Source organism: Zingiber officinale, chromosome 3A, assembly GCF_018446385.1.
Source record: "Zingiber officinale cultivar Zhangliang chromosome 3A, Zo_v1.1, whole genome shotgun sequence".
NCBI lineage: Eukaryota > Viridiplantae > Streptophyta > Magnoliopsida > Zingiberales > Zingiberaceae > Zingiber > Zingiber officinale.
Window position 1 is genome coordinate 77,761,569 of NC_055990.1, and position 7,738 is coordinate 77,769,306.

Here is a 7,738-nt window from a genome sequence, read left to right on the forward strand (position 1 = left end):
CGTAGCCGTGAGGTAATCGTGTCCGAGCAAAGGAGAACATCCAGCGGCTGGGATTTGGCTCATGAACCTTGAAGTGCTTTCTGGTTGCTCCGTGATCGTGCTTCCGACAGCGGCTACCTCTTCGTCGACAGGCGGCGTCTTCAGTTGCGATATCTTCGGGAGATCTTCGGGAGATCACTACGAGTGATTATGTTTTGCTTCGCTTTAGTTTTCATGCTCTCAAATTACTAAAAATGGTATCAGAGCACGAATTTATAGTTTTTGAAAGCATGAAAATTGGCGTGAGAATAACTCATTTTTTTTTCTATCGCGAAGAAGATGAACAGTGTATTTTCTTTATTTTAATCGATTACTCAATCGATTCATGCATTTTGAATCGATTGAGAATAAAATTGAATCGATTAAGTTCACGGCACAGTGAATGAATCGATTCATCGATTGATTTGAAAAAAACACGAATAGTGTCGTATTGATTTCTGAATCGACTAATCAATCGATTCGATTTAATTGAATCGATTGAATGAAGTTTTTAATCGATTCAAAAATGTTGTGGTGAACAGTTTTTTAACGAAGCACAGTAACTGTCACGTTCTGCAAGTGTACAGAAATGTCGCAAGTAATATAAAAGATTATCGTATCCACAGGGATTGGAATAAGCACTAGAAATATCTCAAAGAGAATTAGCTAAACAACTAATCAATTGGTTTCAAATGCTAAGGATGAAAAACAAATCTAAAATGAAAGATTAACAAAAAAGAGTTTGGGGTTTGAGTTATGATAAAGGGCAGTTCTAGGAGTTTTGGTTTCTTTATACGATCTCTTGAATGTATATGGTTTACCAATTCTTATTTCTCAATTGTCTAATATTTGTAGAAGGTTGCCGGTTCTCTCTTGCAATAGATAACCGACTTAGGACTGAAAAATGTACCTAAATGTGATCAATTAGATATGAACCTACGTTGTCCTTACATAGGATTGCACCTATTACTATGCTTCCCTCGGATATCAACATAGAAGTTCATAGCTTCTTAACCCATAAAGATACAAGGATTAAATCATAAAATCTATCCTACCCTCTTGAATATTCTCATTTCCCCTTCAAGGTTATCCCTCAAACGTCCTTACACGGACTTGCACCTGTCACGTGGATCCCTCGGAAAATCGAGTGAGAGTTAATCTCTACAAAGTCTATAAGATATCCAAAAAATCAATCAAGAATGAGAATTACGCCCTAATCACAATTAATCATTCAAGATCCAATCGATACAAACTAGGCAACATCATAGAAACAAAGAAATGGCAAATCCACAAGAGTTTACATCAATTTATCTCACAAATACTCCCTCCATCCTAGAACAAAAAGATCTACTCCATAAAACGAAGAAAGAAAACCAAAGATAAAAAGATTACAAGCATTTATTCAATCCCAATTCAAGAAGAGGAGAGAAAGAAAACTTATCTACAATATAGCTCCATCTTCGGATCCAATCCTCGCTCCCGGAGTCGAATTCGCCAAGATCTCCCTTTAGATCACCCAAAAATCCTCCCAAAAATGGGAGGAATCAACCAAATCTTGCTTTCTCTCAAAGGGGAGAAGATCCCCATTCAAATCTTCAAAGAGGCTTTAAATAGAGGGGGGCTTTCGGGCGCCACACGACCCCAAGACATAGCCGTGTGAGGTTCACACGGCCAGAGCCTTTCCCCACTCTGCCATCCATACACGGCCGTGTGGTGTACACCGCCGTGAACAACTCCCATCAAGACCTCCAAGCACGGTCGTGTAGATCCACACGGCCTGGACTGCCCCAGCTTCTGGAAACCTGGCACGACCTTATGGTGCACACAACCAGAACACTTTTAAGTCCTGGGAACCCTGCACGGCCGTGTGATGCACACGACCAGGGCCTTCTTGGTCTCTGGAAACCTTACACGGCCATGTAGATCCACACGGCCATGTAAGGATTGAACTCTGATTTGCTTCAAGACTTAGCACGACCGTGTGAGGTTCACACGGCCAGGCCAAGTTCCTTGTCTGTTTCTCCTGGTTGACCACACGGCCAGAGCACTCCACCCAGGCAGGGCCGTGTGTGGCACATGACCAAGTGCTTTCTCCAATGTTTAATAAGTTTGTCCAAGAATGTAGAATCTTCACCAAATTCGACTCCTGTGTACAAAAAATGCACAAAATGCAGATCTCCGAATAAAAAGAGTAAATATTCTAAAAGAAAAGCTGGAAGTATAAAAATGCATAGATCAAGCAAGCTCAAAGTATGTAAATGTGCGTCAAAACATGCATAAAAGTATATAAAATCTACGCACATCACACCCCACGACTTAAACCTTTGCTTGTCCTCAAGCAAAATGCTGCAATCTAAATTCATATGTTCTACAATGCATTCATAAACCCTAATGTACTTTCCTAACTCTATCAAAGAGTTCCAATAACAAGCATAATCATGGAAACAAATCAAGTATGGCTCAAGCTTAAGTATCCTGTGCACAGTGTAAAAGTAACTCAAAAACCCTTCAAGTTTCAATCTATGTCCTAGTCAAGTCGTCATCAAATTTGAATTCCTAATGTTTCCAGTGAGAGACAAGTAACCAGTGATAGACACTTACTTGCCACTCACTTGGTTCATATTTCTCAACCAACCCAAGGTCTCAAAGGTGTGCTCAATCTCAAGAGAAGCTAAGCAGTCATTTCCCCAGTAACCTAACTCAGTCTCAAAGGGGTGATTTGCCAGATTCCACTCACGACAACTGTTTTTTATGTCCCTTATTTTTTTTCATTGCTTTTCTTTTTCAATTTTTTTTCATAAGTATTTGCATTGGGCAAATCTTATTTCACAAGTGTACTTTTAGCACAAATGTTGGGATATTTTGATTTTTCCAAATGACCTTGCATGAGTTGAGCCTCATCCAGTAACCAAAATGAAGTTTGAAAAATCACCATGGAAACCAAGTACTAAGCAAACAAGATGAATCATGACTATTTCAATGATACCAACCATTCAAGCATCAAGTCAAAGTGTAGTGAAAGTAAGATTCTTAAGGTCAAGCCAAGACTAAAACTCAACTCCATATGATTCTTAGCTTGTTTCATGCTACCCAAGATAGAGAAAAGAGATACATAAAGCTTACTACTAGCATCATTTACAACATCATGAATCTAGATAATGAACGTGCTAATATTTTATCTTGAAGACAAGAAAGCATAAAAGTGAAGATTGATGTTCTCAAGATGTTTGCCAAAATTATTTCAAAAGATAATCAAATGACTATCAAAACAAACACTCAAGCAAGACAATCAAAATAGAATGCAAAACAAAAACTGCACATGCAGAAAACAAGAAAACAATAAAAAACTGAAACAAAAAGAAATCAGGTTTGACACCCCCCAGACTCAAACTTTTCATCGTCCCGATGAAATCAATATGGTGGAGGTGGAGGTAGATCAGGAAATTTAGGCAGAATAAAATCATTTCTAACAAACATATGATACTCGAAAAGTTTGTCAACATCATCTTGGAAAAACCTCATATACCCCCGAAAATCTTCATTAAATTCAAAATGGGTCCTATAGGAATTCATAAATTGAGAAATCTTTTCACACAATTCCCTCTCACTCCTAAAACAATCTTGTAACTTTTTAAATTGTTCCTCTTCCATGTGTTCCTTACTTGTAAGGAATTCATTAATCGAGTCTAGATCATTATGAATATTGTTCAAAATAGAGTGAAGTTCTTGGAAAATAAAACTATGGACATCTTGACTAGCCTTGGGAACATTCCTTGGAGTAAAAGATGACAATGTTCTAGGTTGTTGCCTAGCTAATTTCAAACACCAATTTTCTTTATCATGGATGGTAGTAAGATCATGATTTGACAATTTCAAAGGAAAACCATTTTTAATAATTAGACTGAATCTATGTTCTTCACGCTTAATCATTTTAATTGCTAAACATGAATCTAAATCCAGTCCACAAGAATTTTCAACCATTTCCAATTCACTTAAATCACACCCTAATACTAAAGCCACTTGAGTAAGTAATCCTCCTAGAACAATAGGTGTATTAGAATCCGATTTTCCTAATTTCACCAAATGTTTAAGAAAGAAATAACTAGAATTAATTGGTGCATTTTGAACCATTGCCCATAAGCAATACAAATCCATAAGTCTTACCGATCCATCTTTATCTTCTCTTCCAAATATGGTATTCTTCATGACTAAATAAGCATATTTAAAAATCGAGTTAATAATGTGAAGAGCACTGGAATTATGAGGGTTAAAATGTGATTGTTCAGAAATGTGTTGCCAAAAATGTGAATTTTCAAACTGAGGTAAAATTGTACACAAATCATTCTGAGGCAACTCATAACAAGTGTTAAAATCGCTTAATGTCCATTCATAATCATCATTAAACAGCCGAAAACTTAGTTTACCCCCACCTTGAACGTTATCAACTACTATAGAGCTTAAAAATTCAAAAACAATTCTAGGGTAGGTAGGGTATTTCATATTCATTAAACCATTCCAACCTATTCTTTCAAATAACCAATTCAAATCATCCTTAAACCCTAGAGTTTCTAAAGTTACTTCATCAATAAACTTAGTGCTCACAAGAGGACGTTTACATAAAGAAGTATATCTACGTTGTTGCTCTTCACTAGAGAAAATGATATCAAAGTTATTAGAGATACCTTTAAAACAAGAGTTCCTCCCTTTTATTGCAACCATCTTCTCTTTTCCTTTTCCCGTGGATGAAGTCTCCTTAATCACATTTTCCATGAAGAAACGATTCAATCTTCTCAAGAAGAATGAGAAAGAAAAGTTAGAAGAAGTAGTTTGAAACCTTAGAAATAGAAAAATGAGAAAAGAGGATAAAGAAGAGGATGTGCGGTGGTACACGACCGTGTACCGCCCACACCCTTTGCCCTAACCCTTTTAGAGGGTATAGACTAGGCCGTGTTTCATTACACGGCCTTATTCACGCCCCATCACACGGCCGTGCCTAAGACACGGCCATACCCATCTTCTTTTATGGAATTCTTCACACGGCCATGTCTGAAACACGACCACAACTTCCTTCTTCTCGGCTTTCCTCACACGGCCGCGTCTGGAACACGGCCGAAGAACTCTCCTTCTCTGGATTCTTCACACGGCCGTGTCTAGAACACGGCCATGCTCCCTTCCTTCTCTGCAGACTCCACACGGCCGTGTCTGGTAGACACGACTAGATCATTTTCCTTCACTGCTTCATTTGCTTGGCCGTGTACAGCACACGCCCATGCCCTGTTTTATTCCATTTGATGTTTATTCTCCTAATCCACTTCTCCAATACTTCCATGCCCATGAAGAAGTCATGGCCAGCTCATGGAAGTAGATTTTAACCTGAAAACAAAACTAAAACATAGTGAAAACAAAATAAAGATGAAAATACAAAATTTAACTAACTAAAAGAACCCTTGGGTTGCCTCCCAAGAAGTGCTTGTTTAGGGTCTTTAGCTCGACCAATCCAACTTATTCTTCTCGTTTCCTTGCCCTTGGAGGGCGGACATATTTTTCATTTTTGTTGGGAGGTCTCCTCCCAACATCCTCCACCAAATTGTTCTTTTCATTAGGTGGCCTTCCATGAGGATGGAAATTCCATTCCTCAAGTTTGTAAATGCTTGCCCTGCTACAAGAATTTAAAAGAGAAGAAACATGGTTAGAGACATTAGATAAATCATACTCCAACTGTTCCTTACCAATTACCAATGACAACTTATGATTTTTAACATCAATAATTGCTCCAGCTGTAGCAAGGAATGATCTTCCTAATATGATAGGAATTTTAGGGTCCTCTTCCATGTCCAACACAACAAAATCTGTGGGAATAATACTTCCACCAACTTTTACTGGCACATCTTCAATAATACCCATAGGGTACCTGTAGGAATGATCAGCAAGTTGTAGTGTCATAGTAGTAAGTTTAATGTTTTTGAGACCTAACTTATTACAAATTGAATAGGGAATGAGGCTAACACTTGCCCCCAAATCACAAAAAGCTTTTTCAATGAATTTTGTTCCTATATTGCAAGGAATATAAAAGCTCCCTGGATCCTTCAATTTCGGGGAAGTGTTCTTCACTAAAAGAGCGCTGCATTCCTCAGTTAGTGCAATGGTCTCTACATCTCCTCTCTTTCTTTTATTTGACATGATGTCCTTCAAGAATTTGGCAAACTTTGGCATTTGAAGAATAACATCTATAAGAGGAACTTCAACGCATATCTCTTTAACCTTCTCCAAAAATTTGCCAAATTCTTCATCCTTTTTAAGCATATTGAGTCTTTGGGGAAAAGGGATAACTTTGCTCTGATGGTTCAGTGGAAGAGTCTCTTCAACCTCAATGGTATTCTCCTCATTATCAAAAATCTGATTAGGTGTAGGAGGAGAGAGCTCTTCTTCATTTTGCATCCCTTTTTGAGTAGTCACTTGGGGATTTCCCAAGGTCCGTCCACTCCTAAGCTCAATTATATTGCAATGCTCCATAGAATTTACATCAGGTTTTACAGGAAGTTGTCCTGGTGCTCTAGAAGATGAGGAAGCTAGCTGGGTAATTTGGCTATCCTGAATCTTTTGATGCTTTTCAGAATTATCCATTCTCTGAGTAAGCTTCAATAGATCCTGCTTCATTTAATTTTGATTGGAGATAATTTCTTCAAACATCTTTTCAATTTTGGATGTAGGAAAGCCTTGAAAAGATTGTTGCTGAAAATTTTGTTGCCCAGATTGAAAATTTGGTCTTGCCCCCATAGATGGTCCTTGATCTTGATTATTTCTGTAAGAGAAATTTGGATGATTTTTCCATCCAGGGTTGTAAGTATTTGAGTATGGGTTGTTCTGTCTTTCATTGAAACCCATGATTGCATCGCATTGCTCCAATTTATTAATTTGTGCAGTGATAGCTCCCAATGGACATGAGTCATTTGAATGTTCTGAACTCCCACATACTTCACAAGATATGGCAATGACATTTACCATATTTGAACTAGTCCCCATATTCTCAAATTTTTTTGTAAGAGCATCAAGTTTTGTAGCCAATAAAGTCACTGCATCAACATCAAACTTTCCTGATGCTTTTGTTATTGGGTTTATTGAAGGATGACCACCACTTCTTTCATTTGTCCACTGATGATGATTTTGTGCTACACTCTCTATGATTTCCTCAGCTTCATCCAAATTTTTATTCATGAGTGCCCCTCCAGTAGCTGAATCAAGGGACACTTTGGTATGATAATTAATACCATTATAGAAAGTATGCAACACTAACCATCTTTCCAAACCATGGTGAGGGCATTGTCTGAGTATACTATTGTATCTATCCCAAGCTTCAAATAGAGATTCTGAGTCAGCTTGTTTGAAACTTGCAATCAAATTCCTCATATGAGCAGTTTTACTTGGAGGATAGAATTTATCAAGGAATTGTTGCTCACATTGTTCCCAGGTGGTGATACTGTTGGGAGCCAAAGAATTCAACCATTGCTTGGCCCTATCTCTCAAAGAAAACCCAAATAATAATAACCGCACTCCTTCTGAAGGAACACCATTCATTTTCATTGTCCCACATATTTCATAAAAGACCTCTAAGTGTTGATTAGGGTCTTCATGTGGTCCTCCACCAAATTGATTTTGCTGCACCATGGAAATAATTACACGTTTGATCTCAAAATTATTTGCCTCCACTGAGTGTCTTGAA

General features: G+C 37.9%; 1 non-coding gene across 1 annotated transcript; it reads left to right on the forward strand.

Moving 5' to 3' along the window:
* The first annotated feature begins 7,321 nt into the window (after positions 1-7,321).
* Positions 7,322-7,427, forward strand: LOC122054443. Its single transcript, XR_006132753.1, has one exon. It is a non-coding gene; the product is annotated as a small nucleolar RNA R71 (small nucleolar RNA).
* The last annotated feature ends 311 nt before the right edge of the window (positions 7,428-7,738 follow it).